The following is a 20,537-nucleotide window of genomic DNA, read 5'->3' as shown; positions in this document are numbered from 1 at the left end:
ATACAATAATATGTGTCTTAATTATGGCGCTTCAGCACAAAAGGCACTGAAATTTCACTTTTCAGAGTTGTATAATCAAGTTGCTCCACCTTGCTATTAGGCATGAATGGCAGTCAGTGCTCCAGGGAAGCCTGAAATTGAAAGAGCAGCGGGTGGGGAGCAGTGGGTCAGGATGGGTATGCATTTAGGAGAGCTGTGTGGGGAGTCCAGAGCTAGAATAGCGGGAAGTGCTATAAATTGGATTGAACACGTTGCTAGTGGACAGGGTGAAAGATTATACAGCATTTGTCTGTGTGACCGTAATGAGCTTTTTTCCCATAAAAGATTTGGGGAGAAAGTACTGCGTATGAATAGGGTCCCTTTAAGAAGCAGTTTTAAAAGAGCTCATTTTCGATTCCAATCATGTATATGCCTCAGCAAGACTGTAGCCAGATGCTTGTAGATCTGAAGAAAACAGCCCAACCCTTTTCTTATCATCTACCAGAGATGACAGACTTTAAAAACTCAATGGCACTTTCGATAACTTCTAACAAGAACTGGGACTTGCCTGGCTCCATTTGTCTGGTCAAGGCTGTATTTCTGCGATTTATCCCATGGAGATTTTCAGCAGAACCTTACACTTAGTGTCTAAATTAATGATATTCCTTCCTTTTTGCCATGACAAAAACCACTCTGCACTATATACATTATGCTAAAGTTTTTGTCATGGACATATTCTGTAAAAGCTTTTTCAGCTTCATCATTTTGACAAGCTGATTCCATTAAATCCTTCCCAGTGATCACTTTCATATGGCGCAGATGGGGGAGGTTGTTTGCTTGCGTGGTTTTCCCTTCTTTGAAGCTAGAAAGCAGTGACCGGCTGCCAGGTTACATGGTATATCTTACCACTGACCTGTCCCCAGGAAAACGTATTTTGAGGAAACACCTGCATTTTTCTGTATAGCTCTTTCAGTAAATACTGTCTGCTCCTTAGTCTAGTCCATAACTTTTCTTCAAGGCTCTTTTAGGATGTAAACATGGGCTTAGCGTGTAGGTTGGTCTGTTAATATCCACGTGCGTTAAAAAGATCTGGATACAGAAGACATTTCTCTCCTCAGCATTTTTCACCATTTCACCTGCACTGAAATGGGAACTGTTGAGTGCTTTGAATAAGGAACCCCTCTAGTTGTTCTTAAATACATGGTTAACTCAAAATCCTCCAGGGAGGGTTCACCACGGTGTGGCGGTACCTTTGCTGGATACCTTGCGGTGTCGGAGGAACCAAAGGGCTCTGGGCAAACACTGTTGGCTTTGATCCTGCCATACTGGCAAGTGCTAGATGCTGGTGATAAAAGCTAGAGCTGATAATGAAAGAAAAGGATTCTTACTTTTAAAATACATCCCGTCAGAACATACCTTCTGAGGAAGTGAGTTATTTTAATCTCAGTTTTACGGCATGAGGAAACAAAGATTTTGTGACTCAAGCAGATAGGAGGAGCGGGGGAACCAGATCCCACAAAACCTGCCTTTGTCTTCAAGGAATGCTTTTAATCTGCCATTGCTACAAATGAACATGGTGTAGAGCTACCTCTTTGCTTCATTCGTAATGAAGCCAGTAGAGTTTTTCATGCCAACCTCAGTGATGGGCATGGACGCTGGTCTTTTTGGGGTAACTGTCAGAGCAGAATAGCATTGCATACAGCCTGCTTTTGCATAAAAAGAAAAACAAAATCTATCTCAGTAAGCTACCAAGGATATCGAAGCATCTCAGGTTCCTTAATTTATTTATCCGTGCCACAAACCAAAAGCAAATTTTAAAGCTCTTTTTTTTTTTCTTGCCACCTGCTAATAACTTTACCATCCTTCTTTTCCAGAGCGTTTCCACAGATACTCATATTTCTCAAGCTGACAGCTTTCTGATCCCCAAGACTGAATAGCTGGTTATCTCAGCTTCCCATCTTATGTGCAGTTTATGTCCCTCATTTAAAATAGCAAAAGCACTGTCTGCATGCACAGACCATTATCCTGGTTGGGTTGTTAAAGTTACTGTAATGCTGACTTTATTTTCTGTAACAGTTCTGAACAAAATGTTTCCTTTGAAAGGTCTCAGACCTCTATCCTCCCAACTCCTAATCACAGTAATAACCAACCTCAAGGAGTCATTAGTGAAGACTCAAACAATATCCTGTAACAAGTCAGCTATGAAGAAATTGGCATAGTTTACCTCTTTGATTCATGTTCTTATGAAAATAATGGGTTGCAAAATAAAGCTAGCATTGCTCTCATGCTATACAGTTTCCCTTGGATCGGAGTCTTTCCTCCCCCACCCACTTGTCTCCCAAACTAACATTGAATATACCTCTGCAATCGCTTATGAGACAGTGTCCATCTGTAGATGTGACGTGTTCTTAGACTACAATGCCAGTTTATTGTGCTGCTTCTTAAACTGACTCACCTATAAACCTCTTTTTGATCGCTGTAACTTGTTGCATTTTTAGATGACCTGGGAAAATGGTATAATGATTATATTCAAATCCAGCCCATAAAGAAGGGTTTACTTTTCTGAAGCGAATGGATGCAGCGAACTATGTAAACTGGGTTTGGATAAGTTCTTGGAACTGTTTGCTTTTGGTTTTGTCTTTGTGAAATGGACACTTAACGCTTTGCAGGAAAGCTGATAAATAGCGTAAACTATGGCTCACCACTAAGAGACTTTGTAAAATCTCTGTGTCTGCTGTTTGGTTTGGCTTCAGCAATCAAAGGGATCAGCTTTTCTTCATTGAAAGGAGCATGCAGGTGGCTTTTCAGGTTTCTTTAAGGATTTTTGTTCTCATTTGATGTGGTTCAGGCTCTAAACTGGGCATCAAAAGATGTGAGTTCATTTTGCAGTTCTGCTTCAGTATTGGTCAGCTTCAAGATCAGTTTAGCTTTCTATTCTTTCCTTTTTTTATTCCATAAAATGGGAACAAGGACAATTCCCCGTATAAAGCGAAAGGTAATATCCAGCTCATTGGTGGTTTGTTTGGGTTTTTTACAAAGAAAACTCTTGAGACTTTGTATATTGAGCTCCACAGCTTCAAGGCATGTTAGTTTGTCGCTGGATGAGCCATATTGATATGGATAAACTATACTGTTTGGGGGAAAACTGGGAAGCTTGGTATTATTTCTACTAGTTGACTGGGTCAGCAAATGAAATTGCCAGGCTGAGATAGCCTGAGACGGTTGGGTTGCTCAGGAGAGGAAGTTTAGAACTGGAACAGAGTGTTGCTTCAGAGGGTGAGTCCTACTAGAAAAGGTGCTAGGGACTTACAGCGTGGTTTCTTTTATGTTATGTCTGACTGGGGCATATACCTTTTGTCTTCAGTTACACTTTGCAGTAATTTGATTCAATCAACTACCCTGTGTTGTCCTCTGTCTATATTATCAAATGGATACTCTGGTTAAGATTGAAGAGTTGGTGAAAAATGGCCATCTAAGCTACCCTGCTGTTGCACGGCTTAAACTCCCTTCCTGCAGCATCACGTTGGTGGCGAGGGTCATGGAGGGAGGCATGTTGAAGTTAAACTGATAAAACAAGGAATAAGGGTGGAAGTGGTTTGGATATATTAGGAGTAAAACTTAGAATTAGGGACAGGATCCTATAAAACAGCATCAGATTTGGTGATAAGAGGGATCAGGTTCAGTGATAAGAGACTGCGTTCTTGACTCCTCAGCCACCCACCCCCATCTAAAAGAGCAATGAAAAATTTAGTTCCCCTGAAACTCAGTTTTCAGGGCACGTGTCACAAAACTAACAGCATGCTATAGAGTACACTGTTCTCATACTGAATATAAAATGTATTGTTCCCAGAAGTCGTTTTAGTGGATCTTTATAAGGTAGTTTTGATTTATTTTCATAGACGTAGAGTGAGAAGAAACAGGTGAAAAATAAATTCCAAACTATTGATTATGGCCTTTTAGAAAAAAAAAAAAAAAGTAGTTGGCTCTCCTTTTGGAAAACTCAGAAAAAGCACATATTTAACCTGTCTTTGTAGATACTGAGGGCTTAACACTGCATACAGTGGTGCAGCTGCGTAACCCTCGTGACTTCAGTGCATCTGCAGGGGTTTAAAGGCAAGTGAAATACTTCTGTAGTGCTTTTAGTCTCATTCCAAGTGTTGCATACTGTCACAAGAACACAGTTCATGTTCAAAGCAGTACAAATTGTAAAAAATGGAGCACAAACCATATGGTACCTTACCTTTCAAGGATTTGCTGCTCTTGTGTACAGTATCTGTCAGGTTAGCGTATTCCTATAGGTCTTCATATAGTCATGTTGTGATTTCTTTACTGGATAGGCAGTCAGGAAAACATTCCAATGTTTTCTTTAAATGGTTGTGACTATGGATTTGACATACTTGCACTTTTCCATAATGATCTTGCTGCCACTTTGCTCCTGAATTTACAGGAGCATATTCAAGTCGTAAACCATGCAGCTCTCACCAAAGAGAGCAAGCTGGATTTTTAAAGTCCAATGTAAGCCCAGCTCGGGGCTTGCCAGAGCTCTGCACATACCCTTTGCTCCCCAGCACCCACGGATGGTGCGGACCCCCCCATCCCTGCACAACCCTCCAGTCCCCCTTGCAGCTCAGGCTTAGCAGTGCCCCCCACTCCAGCCCACCCTGTTCTCCAAGCGTCGTGGTACTCGCAAACTCAGCCGGTGCCCTTTAGTTCTGATCTGCCTTCAGGGAAAAATGATATATCGGAGTACTTATGTCCCAAATTGAACGTTAGTCAGACGTTAAAATGAAAGAAATATTATGAAGAGTCAGCACGTCTCACTTTGGAAATAAATTATGTAAAGTACACTGGAGCGTCATGGCTCTTGGGACCACATATGATCCAAAGATACCATTTAGAGAAGTGATCACAACACCGCTAGATTTTTCAGATCATCCTGGAGGAACATTAATACCCAGAAAGAAAATAATAATTAGCAATAGAAAGCTCCCAACCAATAACTTAAACTCATTTTCCAGGGTCACTTCCTCACATCAGTAACCTATTTGTATGTATCGCTAGATATTATAGCAATTATCTCCTTATTAATAGTAGACAAACTTTACTAATTGCTGTTATTAATACAGATGCATTTAGTTCCCAGTACCATAGTTTTTCAGCTTAACATTTTGGTTACTCAAGTTTAGTCTGCTGAAATAGTTCACTATTATTTGATTGTACTTTCTCATGCTGTGTAGTCCAGTGTTGGCACTGCTGAATTCAGGACAGGTGCTTGAGAGGGTGCAGGGAACATGGACCATGCACTGGAGCTGCAAGCCTTCAGGCAGGGAAGCAGAAGATACACTCCTCTACTTATCCAGCTTGCAGTAAGGAGAGTATGACTTGATGTGGCTATGGTGTAAGGCAACAGATCTAACTTGTGAGCTGCCGGTTCAACCATACTGCCTCAGAACAGAAAATTCACCTACAGGCCTGAGCAGAGCCAAGACCTAATTTTTAGGGTATGATCCTGAAAGACAGCCAGAACCTTTAGGTATATATCCTTCTATATTTAGGTAGATATGTTTTCTGTTTTCTTCTGTTTAAGGTTTCAAAGCTGAGTTCAGAGTTCCAAGAGTAGCCAACACAAAATATTTTATAAAATGGAAATGCCCAAACTGTTTATGGACCACAAAGACAACTCATCTGGTCAACAGTCGACTTCTTTTTTTCCTCTTTTCCAAGAGGAAACAGGAAACAGGCTGTAAGTTAGACAGAACAGCCCAGTCACATCGCAACCACCATCTTTTCCGGGGCCATCTTTGCTCTTTCACCATCTCTTGCTGGGAGCACGCACAGCCACACAAGGGAAGGGCATCAGGGACGTTGGAAAGACAACAGGCAGGAGCAGGCAGCTGCTGCCACCAGAGCAATGAACCCAACCTATCGCACAGCCCCTTTGGGCAGTCAGAAGTAGGCGGTGTGAGTTATTCTGGCAGCAGCCACCCCTTCCCAGGTATTCTGTTTCCCAGAATTAATCCCCCAGCACCCGCGAAGCGCTGGCTGCCTTGTCCGTGCACCCCTCCAGGGCGGTGGTGGGCGGCAGGGAAGGGGCAGTGCCGCGGCACTGGAAGGTGCTGGTGGGCACCTTCCTTCTGCCCGAAGGCTGAGCTGCATGAGGCTGCTGGCCAAGTACGTGCCGACAAAATGTCCTGGTTTAACATATTTTTACAAATTCCTCAAAGACAGTCAGTGGTTAGTTACTGAAGGTTAAAAGCAATACCATTTCAGGCTGTCTTTAAGTCAAGATGCATGCTCAAAATGCTACATCTAGATTATAAAACAAGAATATATTTAACCTTCCCCCCCCCCAACTTTTTGCTAGTTTTCCTCTCACCCTGAGCCCGTTAAAGCAACTGCTGCTGAAGCTATAATGTGCTATTGCTTCCACAGAGCTCTCCTGCTCTTCTTTTAAAGTTTTCCTCTGAGGTGCTTTGTATAGAGACTTTCCTTGACTGAAGTTCTTCTTAGGGAGCTGGAGACCTCCGATGGATGTTAATTAGAGTTCAGTTTGCAGATGTAAGAGATTCCTTTTCTCATTTCATCTATCTCATTGTTTTCACTGAGAACAGCTGGTAGGACTTATTTTGGGCTGAGTTACCTGTGGAATGAGTCAGCTCCTTGGCTTGATGTCTTTTTGAATTAGCTTACATGTACATGAAAGTCCAAATTTTGATTGGATTAATTTCTTTTGTCTTATCAAAACATAATATTATCCAGCCTTCCTGGCAAGCAGGGTGTGCTGAAAAATCTCTTCCATCAAGACTTTTCTTTTATATTTTCTAGTTAAGGGTCTGTGAAGTTTCTGGTTTATAAAAGCATTTTTGTGCATGTGCATGTGTAACACACATTTAAAGTCTCCTTTTTGTAGTATATATTTCTTAATTTGAAAAAGACAAGGCTAACCTTGTAGCTATTCTTAATTACAAAAAATAAAAAAGTCTCCTTTTACTACACTTTCTGGTCCAAATTTAACAATGATACTAAATAGTTACTTATATACTAATTAAAGAAAAAATAAGCTATAGCTATATCATAAATCCTTTACAATGTGTGATAAGGTAAACTGCAAGGTTTTCTGTCTTCAAGTTTGAGAGAGGAAAAAACTCAGTTACCTTTTCTGTTATCTTCTGTGTACTGTAGGTTCTAAACAAACTCTGTCTTTGGAAAATGAGTGACAGAAGCATTATTGATAAATTTTGATTCAAAATTGTTCTCAAGTCATCATTGCATTCTCTACAGAACCACAATTTGGCTGCCTATTTATTAAAAAAGAGCGTGCTCACGTATAGTTGAGTAGATTTTTTTCAAATTCTTTAATGATACATAACCAAAATACATGCGTAAGTACGTTCCGATGTATAAAGACATACCTTAATTCTAACGCATGTAGAAAAACTCCTTGTCATTTTTCAAAGATCATTTGTCGTGGTTTAACCCCAGCCAGCAGCTAAGCCCCACACAGCCGCTTGCTCACTCCCCCCAGTGGGATGGAGGAGAGAATCGGAAGAGTAAATGTGAGAAAACTGGTGGGTTGAGATAAAGACAGTTTAATAGGTAAAGCAAAAGCCGCACACGCAAGCAAAGCAAACCAAGGAATTCCTTCACCACTTCCCATGGGCAGGCAGGCGTTCAGCCATCTCCAGGAAAGCAGGGCTCCATCACACATAATGGTTACTGGGGAAGAGAAATGACACAACTCCGAACATCCCCCCCTTCCTCCTTCTTCTTCCCCAGCTTTATATGCTGAGCATGACGTCCTATGGTCTGGAATATCCCTTGGGTCAGCTGGGGTCAGCTGTCCTGGCTGTGTCCCCTCCCGACTCCTTGTGCCCCCCCAGCCTCCTCGCTGGTGGGCTGGGGGGAGAAGCAGAAAAGGCCTTGGCTCTGTGGAAACACTGCTCGGCGATAACATGCCTGTGTTATCAACACTGTTTCCAGCACAAATCCAAAACACAGCCCCATACCAGCTACTGTGAAGAAAATTATCCCAGCCAAATCCAGTGTCGTAGGCTAAGAGTTGATACGTGGCCATGTAACTGGCCCTCAAGCTGAATTTGCAGTATCCTCTCCCATTTGTGTTTTCTCCCTCACCGCAATAAGCTGTCAGTTGTAAAACCATCTCCTCAGTTCATCACTTTCCTACCACTAACTCAACCGAGTGATGTTCGTTTCCTTTCTTATTAGATAGAGCAGCCAACCCTTCTCTTCGGTCTTGTATGAAGGAATGAATCCACAAGGACAAGGGCCGGGCTGTGGAGCTGTCGCTCTTCCTGTAGGCACACAGAAGTAAAGATGCAGAGGAAGAAAAGCAACTTGACCCATTAACCCTTTGGGAAGACTTGGTTGATTTCAAAGGGAGCAGGATTGGGCCGTTGCAGAGGTGCTATCGTCGGATTGGCCTTTTGGGCCGTCTCCGTGCTGCGACACACCGTTTGAGTAGGTGTCGTTACCAGTCCCCGAGCAGACACCATTGTGTAGTAAAGCCTGTTACTATAGGTGACAGTGAAATTCCAGACATTTTGGCTGCTAAAGGAGGTGGTCACCTCAAGTATCATGACCACAGAAAAAGAAAAAGGAAAAGGAGAACTCGACGATCATTTTCCTCTATACGTTGCCATGTCGCTTTTCTTGATGTGGCTCCTTACCTCGCGTGTGACATCTGCGGCTAAGGTGTTGTCATATTTCTGGTATGCTAACATAACATTTGACTGCCTGCCTCTGCATTCTTGTAATTAACTCCTAATATTAAAGCAGTTTCCATCTCTGGATTCCTCAGCAAGCTGATTGAAAGGCAGTTTAATTGCACAGCATTGCCAAGAAACATGTTAGGTGATTGCTGGCTGTAGTAAGAGTTAATGTGAAAGTAATAGGAGATATCACAGGGACTAAGATTTTGCTGGCCATTAGCAGAGGTGACTTCAAAAAGCAAATGATAATTAGTATAGGTTTCACTGAACCAAGTTTCCATCTGCTGCTAGTCACTGGATTTTGAGCTGCCTCCTATTAAAGATTTGCATGTATTTTCCTGGATTCTCGATGGAAAGGACACTTAGGGGAAAAGGGTATAAATCAACAAATAACAATGTAACCTGCAGAAATATAAATCTATGTAGATTAATCCATGTTTCCTAAATTGCATACTAGATTGTAATTCAATCAAAGGGCAGGGGTCTTGTGACGTTTATGAACATTTATGGATAGTATGAGCGCTGAGATTAAATGTCAAACCTGGTATTCAGTTTAGAATCACGTATTATTGTTGTTCATTAATATATAAAAACAACAATTATATCCACTAAAATCCTCAATTTAATTTTGCTGTAATCTGTCTGTGCTGTGTCAGAGACGCAGTGCAGCCTCTCTGCCCCCTCAGATCATTTACAGGGCTCCACCGACTTTCAGCCAAGTCTCCTCTTCCACTGTGTTCCCCCAGCATGGCATTGGCTCTGTTTGGCCCCCTCTGAACTGAGGAATTGCCCAGTAAATTATTTTCTTTATCTTCCACTGGGATTAAATTCTAGTTTAGATACTGAGCAGGTGTAGTGCATCCAGGAGGAGAGGGGTGACAAGACTCTGCGTCTTAGATCCAATTCACTGAGTAGATTACATACAATAAAGCTGTGCCCTTCACTGGTTTCATACTGGTAAAGGGTGAAAATGTTTTGAGGTAAGAGCAGTCAGTTCAGGATTATCTGAATCCATTGCCAGTGCTCCCTGCTTAAAGCAGTTCAGAATTTGCCTGCTTCTTGCCAGTCTAGGGGCTGAAGGAATAACGTTTCTCACCTCGGCAGTGCATTACATCAGAGAGATCCTAAATCACTTTGCAAAAACTAGAGCAGAATCACTGCCCCAATTTACTGCTAAGAAAAAGGCACTTGAAGCAGATTAACTCAAGCAATTTAGTGAATAAATGGTAAGAAGCAAATGAATGCCAATTGCAAAAATGACTTTGGCACCTAAGATGTTAATTTCCTTGAAAGTAAGCAGCGCTTAAGCTAACAAAGGTAAAATATTCTCAAGTCCCCAGGTGGTTTACAGCCAAAACTTCACTGACTTCCAGTGGACTTTGACGTGAATGCCTAAGTCACTTTTGAAAATTGTAGTTAGCCTCATAAATCAATTACCTGTTTATATAATGTAACTCATATGACTGGATTTCACCATCTTAACTCCCCATAAATAGAAATTCTTCAGTTCCTCAGGAACCTTATTCTCATTAAACTCAAGGGGGATAGATTCCTAAACATGCTTAACATTTAGGCCTTGCTTGTCTCCTAGTCTTTGTGATTTAAGTGGAATTTATTCACATAGCTAAGAAGGAGAGAGCGGGCAGAATCTGGCCCCAGTGAAGCAAGGGCAGGCTTAAGATTAGCCCCTGGCTATTCTGTCCAGTGGCCAAAACAGCTTCCAAGTAATAATGATTAATTAACACTAGGAATTCAATATGTAAGAGATCAGCGGATTCCCTTTGTCCACCCCACCAAACAGAGCCATACTGGGTTGAAAACAAACGACACAAATAGAGATGGGTGATTATTCTGCTTATAACACAGAGACCTGGGGAAAATGGTCAGCTTGCTTAGACTTCATTTTTTTATGTTATTATATAATAATATATCTTGAAGAAATCTACTGTGTTAATCTAATATAATTAGGTTAAGTATGTCTCTAGTGACAAACAGCGCCATATGATAAAAAGTTTCACCCCAGCATTTTAATGGTTCAGGTTCTGCTCCTGGTTTCAATTAAGTCAGCACGATTGCACAGGGCAGTGAGAACAGGATTTGGCCCACTTCTCTCCCGCATACGTGTTCTGCAGTTATCTAACCTGGAATGAATCATAGTTTCCTCAGACACATCTTGTTTTTCCAATACTTTACATGGAAAGTTTTGTTTTCGTATATTTTCTTTTGAACAAAACCGGTAATCAAGTGTCCAGACCAATTGCAATCATTTAAAAAATTATGGTGTTTCACTTCTGGTGATTTTCCAGATTCTACTTTGCAGCTTCTAGTATATTGTGCCTGTCTAAAATTACCCTACGGTTTTAATTAGGTACGACAATCTTGTTCACTTCTTATGGCAAATTCGACGGTAATGTTGGTGTAAGTCATTACTCAGCACCTCCAGAGTCTCAAGCCATAATTTGTAGAATTCTTTGGCATCCATGTCATCATAGTTGCTTGACGCTTTCCCTTAAGAGAACTTGTTTTATGTTGCTTATAACAGAGCCAAACTCTAACCACTCGGCCTAAAATTTTCCATTCTGTGTTTTTTTTCCCATGCTGGATGCCTCCTGGTTGTTTTGTGTTTTTTTTTTTTTTACTTTTTTTGCCTTTTTTTTTTTTTAAACTCCGGGGCTCCAAGGCACATTCTTTGGTTCAGACTTCTTGTCTCAAGTCCTTCCATGGTGTGCAGCTTACTGTCCCATCTGCCCAAAACCCTGAAAGAAATCCTTCCCAACTACCAGCTGCTAACAATCCTTCACATACAGTCTATCACAGATGAATCTATGGGCTTCAGGGTTACACCTTCAGGAGCAATGTAAAAGGAAAATAAGGGATACATGCTTAGCAAAGGAGGTTTTTTCCACTGGGAGAACTTCCCTGTTAAAGTTCATCAGAGTAATGGATTCTTGAAAGCGAGGTAAAGAGTGACGTGCTGTCCACCAGCCTGATCTTGCCCTTCCTTTCATCTTACGGCGCTTCAGCTTTTCAGTCTGGGCAGAATCCATCCTGTCGTCTGTCTCATGCAAATCTTCCTTACACGTGGGAGCAGTCACCTTCTTTAAGGAGAAATTTGCTGTTAAACAGGGCCTCTCTGGGTGGCCTATCCAAAGGATGCTATAAGCATCTTGTTTGCTGCCCTGCAGTTTTGCTGATTCTCTCTGCTCTTTGCTGTATTTCCTCCACCTCCCTTGTGGATGGCCAGCCACTAGATATGCACACACGCTTTCTCTCATGCTTTCCTCTACCAGGCCCATAATTCCCCCAAATAATAGCTACAGCTCTGAACAAATTTTCTGCCTGCCTGCCTTTGTTCTCTCTTGTGACAACTCCTCACTTTTCCTTCTCTATCCCAACTTAGGTTTGTATTTCTCTGAATATTTTTAATTGCATTGAGAAATGGTAGAGCTAATCTCTCCCTATAACTCAACAGGAAAGAGTAGGTGAAGGCCATGTCTAGACTTAAGTACTGGAGTACACCACATGGATCCTGTGGTCTTTGCCCACTGTGCTCCTGGTCCCCTGATAGCAATCTTTCGGAGAGCACCGTGTGGTCTGGTACCTGAATTTCTTTCAGCTTGGTGAAGGGAAGGGGAGACAAGACCGATTTGCAGCTTTGAACATTTTGGGGGCATCTGCCTTTGTTTTCAGTGTCCAACAGGAGTGTATCTTCTTGTTACAATGCAGAACATCAGGCTTTGATTCATTCTGTTACTACATCCCAGGTTAATATGTTTTGGAAAATGTGTTGGCAACAAAGCTTAAATACGCCATAGTAGACTTTGGAAACCAGACCTGTAGTCTACCGAAAGTTTGCAATCCTTTAGCCATTCCACTTTCATGCAGCCATGTTTTTTCTTAGGGGTCTCAGGGTAACAAGTCTGTCAAGTCCCAAAGATACTGTGTTGACAGAAGGAACTAAGACAACACAGTTTTTCTGTGCAGCTATCAGCCGTAATGTAAGCATCCTCAGCCCTAATAATATGCCTAACCCTTCTTCTGTGAAGGTCAGGATCAAGAAGGCGAGTTCTGTTTCAGAGGCCTGTATCATCTGGCATGACTGCTAAGAAGGATGCCGTTCAAATCTGGCAGTGTTTTTGTGATAAGAGCATTTGTCCATAGGAGCCACAAGCCTATTTCACAGAGGCTGGTGAACAGCTACCAGAGGATATTTAGTCTCTGCTGGCTTTGAATTATCTCAGGATGGAAGGGGTCCTCAGCCATTACTGGTTTTCTCAGCTACATAGTTTTGGGGTCAGGTAATTTCAAAACTTCCAAGTTTTATGCAGTTTGTGAATTTAAAACACTTTTTTTTTTCACTCTTCTGCGGGAACTGCTACCATCTGTGAGCATCCTCGATCCCTGTTTTATATTGGTATCATTTAGTGTGTTTATTGTCACTTAATTCCCTTTTTTCTTTCTCCCTTTTCTTCTCAGATCACTCACAATCAGTTTGTGGCCTTCCTCTGAAGGAACCTTTCCTGTCTCTTGAGTAAGTATTTATACCAAACATTTTACACTCTTCATTGATACAAGTTGCGCATTTTGTTCAAGTTCCATCCAATTGAGACCAGAGCCCTTGTGAACTTCCTTGTAGCTCCCTGTGGCCACAGGACTCAGTACTGAGTTTTTATTTTAATGCAACAGTCCGGGATTTTAATGCAGTGTCAGCTTATGGGACTTGGATTTAGTTCAGTGACATTGATTGATTGATTGAGCTGTAATTTCTATGTATATTTCTGGATGACAATATGGAAGATTTCTGTTATATTTGGGGATATACATGTTGTGATGGGCGCTCTGATTCAGAATAAAACAGAGTACTCCATGCTATGCAAGCGTAAAACAAGTATAGAAAACAGTCAACTAGCATTTCAACCCGTCCTTGCTGAAATCTGACCTTGTGGTGTGGGACCCTTCCTTACCCAGCCCTGTGTGCTCTCCTACTTAATACTGACCTGCTCTTCTTATCTGGGTAGATTAAATATGCTGTATTCTCTTTGGCGTCTAATAGTATCAGGATTAAAAATCTGTTAGTGGTTTATTTGGAAGATGTTATGTAGAGTTCTTTTCTCACCTGGTCTTATTCAACTTGAGTTTGGCTGCTGCTGTGTAGGTGACCTTTTTAATTGAAGAAAATACTATATTAATCCAGATAATTGTGTTTTTAAGACCTAGAACAGGAATAATTAGAATTTTCATGGCTTACATTTTGCTTTTTCCTTTTTTTGGGGGGGATAGGGGATGGAACCTTTGGGAGAGTTTGTTTATTATCATTTGGGTTTTAATTCTGCCAGGTTCTGACACATGATGGTCTTGCATATTTGGAACAAAAGTTTGCATTTTGCTGGGATTCCTTCATACGTATTGGCAGTAAAATCTAGTGTTTTTAAAACAATGACGCTTCTTGTTGCAATATAAAGAGAAATATAGCACTACCGCTTCATAATATTTACTATAGTTAAGTAAAGACAGACCAAAGTTTTCCAAATGTCCACCAGCATTTTAAGCCACTGTTTTGGGATGTCCAAGCTGGAGCTATTTAGTGAATGCCAAAAATAATGAGGGCTTTTAAATTTAGGTTTAGAACTCCATGTCCAAATATGCCTAGACTTTGTGTTACTTTAGATCTCCATTTTGCAATTTAAATTCATGTCTCCTACCCATTCAGAGAGGAAAGTAGATGGCTGTTAAAGTGCTGCCTGGAATTTTAAGGGAAAAAAAAAAAGCATAGCACAGGAAGAAGAATAGCTCTTTCATATTTGGGATAGGAATTGAACCTGCAAATTTATGTTCAAGTTGTGCGTTGATTGTTGGAATTTCTTCAAAGGGATGCTGAAGTCTAAATGGACATTCATAATTTTTTCAGGTGCATGCTGAAACAATCAGAGAGCTTTCTTTTCCTGATACTAGACCTAAAATATATGACTTTAACATTTAAAGTTGAATCACTACTTTTGCGGTGCAGAAAGAAACGGCACGTCACCTTCTTCCCCGCCCCGTGGGCAGAAACATGAGATATGCTGCAGTGACTGCGAAAGGTGGTATGACAATGCCAGCTACCGAGGAGATGTATTTGAGCTGACCTATCATGCCTATGGTGTCCCCATATTTCTTTCCTTTCCCCTTTGCCTTTCATTATAAGGTGTCCCAAATCTGTAATTTACAACATGCTGTTCCAGTTTTGCGCTGATATATTTGCTACAAATAAGTAGGAGTCTATGCGCGTGCATAGCTCCCCGTGGCGGTGTCAGGCCCGTGAGGCGAGGGGAGCAGAGGCCCCCCCAGAATGCAACACGGCTTACGTCTAACGTGACATTTATTTGACTTGGAAAGGCAATTGATTAAAGTCCCATCAGACCTTTGCCATCATGTATTATGTATTTATCCAGCTGGGGCGGTTCATAACGGCCCCTGACAAATCCTATTATTTTTGTTGCAGAACTTCATAATATCGATAAAAAGTGTTAATGATACTTAGGGACCTGAAGCGCACACTGGTTATGTTAACGCTTCCTGCAGCAGTGGCAAAATCATTTACGCCTGTGGCAGGGACCGTGTGCCTTCAACATTTGCACAAAGGCACCAGTTTATCATTGTTCTATCTCTGCAGCACAAGGCAGTTTGGGTGGAAGCAGCAAGCTGGCTTCGTGGTAGATAGGCATGTGGAAACCCGGAGCTGAAATCCCTCTCCGGCAGTGCTTTGCTGTGTGACCATGCGTAAGTCGTTTCCCGTCTGTCTTGCCTTTGTTTCTTGACCTGTAAAAACTACAGGCGCACACTTCCTTGCTTCTTTAAGTCAGGCTTATTCCACAGCCAAGGGCTTCTTTGTGCTCCTCTGTTCTCAACTGAGCAAGCTCCGTAGGAACCTCACTTTATTTCAGGCACACGTGTAAAGTTTGTATTATTTGTACTGGTTCCCTCCTTTCTCTCTGGAAGATAGGTCCTTCAGGCCACTGATACTCTGCATTCTTTTGGGTAACAGAAAAAGTCGAATTGGGACATTTTTACATCAGAAGCCGTTAATGGTACCTGTGAAGCGTGTTTCTGGTCTAGAGTTAATAACTGATTTGTTCTGCCCTCTGCCTCAGTACCCAGCACTGGGCTCTCTTCTCATATCCCTACCCACAACTTGCCGATGATTCAGTCTTCTTCCTCCTCCTCCTCCCCCAGGTTACACACGTGTCTGTCTGACTATGTGGCATCAAAGTTTTGGAGGTGGCAGGTTTTCATGGATGTCTCCCCCAAATGTTATTTCCACTTAAGAGGAATACAATTTCTCTCTGCTCCACTTGAATGTCCTCAGGAGTTTGAGAGAAGCAGGTAGATTCTTTGTCAAAAATCAACCTTTTCATGGAAGAAGAGTCTTCCAACCGGTCTTGAGCCTTTCTATCATATTGTCAACAGCGTGTAAAAGTATCAACAATACTAAGGTGCTTTACAGTAAGATAGGTAGCTACAGCAGGATAAATAGCTACAGTAGGACGCTTTACTTCCAGAGCACTATCCGTTCAGATGGAGCCCATACAATATTGAAGAGTTATCCGCTGTTAGCTTTGGTAAGTGCAAATCAGAAATGCACCAAAGTGATCCAGATACAAAGAAGTTGCAGGACATGTTAACCTAATTCCGTGAACATCTGGCTGTTTCCTTGAAATAGGTTTCTGATGTAACTGGGTTGTACTGAACTGCAGCCTGATTCCTATTAGATTCAGCACTGATTCTAATCCTTGTTATTAGGCATCCTGTTTAAAAAAAAAAAAAAAAAAGAAGAAGAAGAAGAAATAAAAAAAGTGCCATTTATTCCTCAGCTTCATGAAGACATATTCGGTCAAGTAATGATGACCTAAGGGAAGCTGAGCAGCATCTTACTGATCTCATCACAGTTATGAGAACCATCCATCATATGGTCAGTGATTTGTATGTCAAAAGACACCCAGCAGTATTCCAGCCTGCCAGTTGCCAGTTTCTGAGCATACGTATTCACTTTATGAGACATGATGATGCTCAAATAGTCTTTGATATCTATATATGTGTCCCTGCTGTTGGTACTTGTTCACCACCAAACTGTCATCTGTTAGCACTCTGAACCATCCGCATGAAATAACAGCTAATTAGCACCGTCTGAATCCCTTTATTTGGTTAGTGTGCTTAGTATTGTTTTGCAGATGAGGAACAACAACAGCGATTGCTACATCAGGAACAGGGAGGAGGCATCTTTTCTCTTCTCAGGTTTCTTAAGAAGCTCTCCCTTGCTTCAGAGGAGGGTAATAACCTCCAGGTCAAGCTTATTCAGGAATCAAAAATGAACATTTGCAAAATGCCAAAAAAGTCTAGATGTAATAAGCCTTATGTTTACAACAGCTTTCAAGAGTTAGCATTTTTCAAGAATTATCATAATTAAGGTAATAAATAGGCATGCAAATTATCCAGAAGAATCAGTCAATCTGCTTCTGAAAATCAGGGGTTCTTGGAAGGGAATGGTCATCTATACAGCAACCTGAGACAGGAAAAGGATATTATTTCCCCAGCTTTTATGTGTCTCCTGAAGGAAGGGAATGTTCCAAAAAAGAGAATAACATGGGCAGAGGCCCTTTATTTGGCATTTGCAAATGAGAGAAATGGTGAAACAGGCTCAAAATAGCAGTGGAGCAGAAATTCTGCTCTGCTGTGTTTATAGAAATCAAACTGTGTAACTGGGAACGCACCTCGGGATGAATGTTCTTGAACAAGTGCCACAACTTTAAGCGTTATTCTTTATCTGAAGATATAACCATCAAATGGACTTAAGCTACAGATTTACATGAAACAACACCTTATTTAAAAAAAATCTGACAAAGTTCATGGTTTTGTTCTAAAATGTCCTTAATAAAAATAGACCAAATATCCAAAAAAACAGAGAAGTGGCCAGGTTAAAAAAAAGGGGCAAAATTTAATACTAGTTTTTCATTCAAGCATTAGTTTAAGTGTTAACGTTCAAATTATTTAACAAATAATAATGGCTGCCCATGGCTGTGAAGTTGATGTGTGGATTACAACAGAGGCATGTAGCAACCTACTTTCTAATTGCAATGCCTACAAGATATCCACTGGAGTTAGATGAGATTGAATTTAAGACTGGCCAGCATGACAGCTGAAAATGTCACACCTTTCTGCCATTATGCTTACTAGAGATCTTTTTGTTCTGGGTTATTTTTCATCTAATTAGCGTAATATAATGTATGGAGTGTTAGCTTTTTTTGAAATATAACAGATTACAGCAGAAAAAAAATGGACTTTAAACTAGACAGTTCTAGGAGCATAATATTTTAGATTTAGCTAGAAAAAGGAAAGGGACAGAAAGAAAATGCAGTTGTTCAGCGTGCTTTTACCCCACACTGGCATAATTTAATATATTTGGATGGAAAAGACCACCTTGCTGAATCAGTAGCAGCATTTCCTACAGCAGTTTGAACACTAACTATCAAAATATTAAGACAGTCCAGTTTGTTAGGTCTGAAATTACTGCACAAAATGGCACAACTACAGAGTGTAGCAGAGTTTTTCAGAATATTCCCTTTGCAGTTATGGTAAATTATCTTCCAACTTTGGCAAGCATGTTGCTATTCTACAGTTATATCACCAAATGTCTGTCTCTTTTCTGAAATGTATTGTCAGTCCTGCTGCTTATGCAGAAATCCTCTTTGATGCACCCTGCTTTAACATTATGTTGTATACCTGTCTCTGTAAAATGTACACACCAGATATAAGGTAAAAACGGTACCAAGAGCAAGTAGCACTGGAGGCGTGGTTACTATAAAACTGGATATCCAGAAATAGGTGGTTTCCCAAAAGTCACTTCTTGATCAAAAGATCATAGATTGGACTACTGAAACTGGCACCAAAACATGAATACTCACAGAAGTTTAAATGCCAGACCACGTCTCCGTATTTGTGCTGAACGTCCTATGGGTAGGACACCATGATTGAAAATGAGCTTTTAAGAGTACCTCCTCCATCTCTGTATTCTCTCCGCCTCTCCGACTTAAAAAGGAAGTGAAAGCCATCTGCCATGTAGTTTAGCTGTGTGCCATTACACAGGTGCACATGTCAAAACATATGTAATTAGTCTTCAGGCCATGCTTCATGAAGGCTGTTTTACTACTTGGTAGGAATGGGAACTCTTAGACATAAAAGGTTCACAGGGTATTAAGAAATAATGTTTTCTTCCTCTGAAGTTCTTGCCACTGCTGCTTCTTTCCATCATTTTGGATAATATCATGCTGAATATGGTTCACAAATTCAGCCCCCAAGGTAATATTCTCATTTCGTATGTTTGCATGCCCAAAATATTAGATTTTTGCACACCACGGAAAGCAAATGGGTTTGGATTTGAATAGATCTTGCTCTCTCCCATTCCATCACATTGAGTTTTAAGTTTAATAGAATAGCTGTACCAGTTTTGTGAATGCTGTTTTCTAATGTTTTAGCTTCTTAAGCATACACTAAACAACTTGATTCTTCAGAGACAAAATTGGAATCCCAACTTCAAATAGCATACAATTTAAAGGTATTCATGCTTTACATAGTCACCAAAGTAAGGACCAGTTGCAACATTTGGATCTGGATGTGTGTTTAAATTTCATATTCATCTGTGTTCACTTATCCTGGATGTCTGTAAAAGGGATTAATAGAATTTCACTTTTTGCAGTAAATCCACTTTTACATAAAAGACAAAAATTAATGTGCTACATTCTGGATGCTCTGCAATATGCACTGAAGGTTGTGAAAGAAACCTACTGTGTGCGATCAGCATATAACCAACCCCGAAGAATGATGTGTTTCCAAAACTGTTTTTCAGTTTTAGCACTTAACAAATCCTTCGAGTTTTGGTTTTTAGTGCAAATTTCTTGCGTGAAAGTCCATGCATGCTTAGCATGGTCTAGTTGTGACACTAAGTAGTTCAATTCTGCCACAGAAGACTAAAACAAAAATGCACCCCTTCTTCCAGTGAACTTTAATGGAAAGGTAACAGTTTTAGTCATTGAATTACCTGTAGAGTGAGGCATGCCTCAAGGAAGATTGTCAAAAATCCAGGTTTTTTTCTTAACTTGTTGAAAATATGCTGGCAGATCATTTATTTTGGCGTCTGCAAATTAATCTCACATTGATGCCTTCTACTGGGACTTCTGTGGCATTGTCTTCACCTTTCATTCTGGCATGGCTGTGTTTTGATGCATGTCATCCTGGTACATACAGCGTGCCCATGGAACATCTTTGCCTTGCTAGTTGTCAGCCCAGTTTGTCCTATTGGTGGAATTCACAAAATGTCATAGCCTGGATAGATCAAGAAAAGCATGTAACGTTCAGGGAGGAGCAATGCTTTCGTAAGTCCTTCTGCTCACCAAGTATTTCTCCTCCACATCTTATTCCAGCAGCATTTTGTTGGGAGGCAGGGTCCAGCATTCAAACGAGATCTGAGGCATTCAGCAAGCAGATTTGTAGATGAATGGGCATCCTGTTCTGGGAATAAGAATATTTTGAAAGCACAAAAGTGAACTAGATATTTAATTCATCCGTACAAGTAAACTGCTGTTATAGCATCTTTGAACTACTGAGTTGTAGCATCTTTGAACTTCCCAAAGGACAGAACCATAGAAATAACACGGAAACATTACAGGTGAATGAGGCCTAAATATTGTTAATGAGCAATTTATTGAAGTTGATTGTTCCTTTTATGGCTGTTAAGCATGCTCCCACTTTTTCCTACTGTATGCCCCCTCCCTTTGAGGGGCCTCATAAAGAAATGTT

General features: G+C 40.9%; 1 protein-coding gene across 7 annotated transcripts in view; it reads left to right on the top strand.

Moving 5' to 3' along the window:
• The window catches only part of ZBTB20 (zinc finger and BTB domain containing 20), a 512,829-nt gene that overhangs the window by 356,690 nt on the left and 135,602 nt on the right, over positions 1–20,537 (top strand). For all 7 annotated transcript variants that reach the window (XR_012651362.1, XM_075034361.1, XM_075034363.1 and 4 more), the window contains one exon: positions 13,185–13,239. The gene's annotated coding sequence lies outside the window, so the exon portion shown is untranslated. The remainder of the gene's footprint in view (positions 1–13,184; positions 13,240–20,537) is intronic.

Source organism: Buteo buteo, chromosome 8 (assembly GCF_964188355.1).
Source record: "Buteo buteo chromosome 8, bButBut1.hap1.1, whole genome shotgun sequence".
In the NCBI taxonomy this organism is placed as follows: domain Eukaryota; kingdom Metazoa; phylum Chordata; class Aves; order Accipitriformes; family Accipitridae; genus Buteo; species Buteo buteo.
Note: the sequence above shows the minus strand (reverse complement) of the source record. Positions and strands in the feature narration are given on the sequence as shown.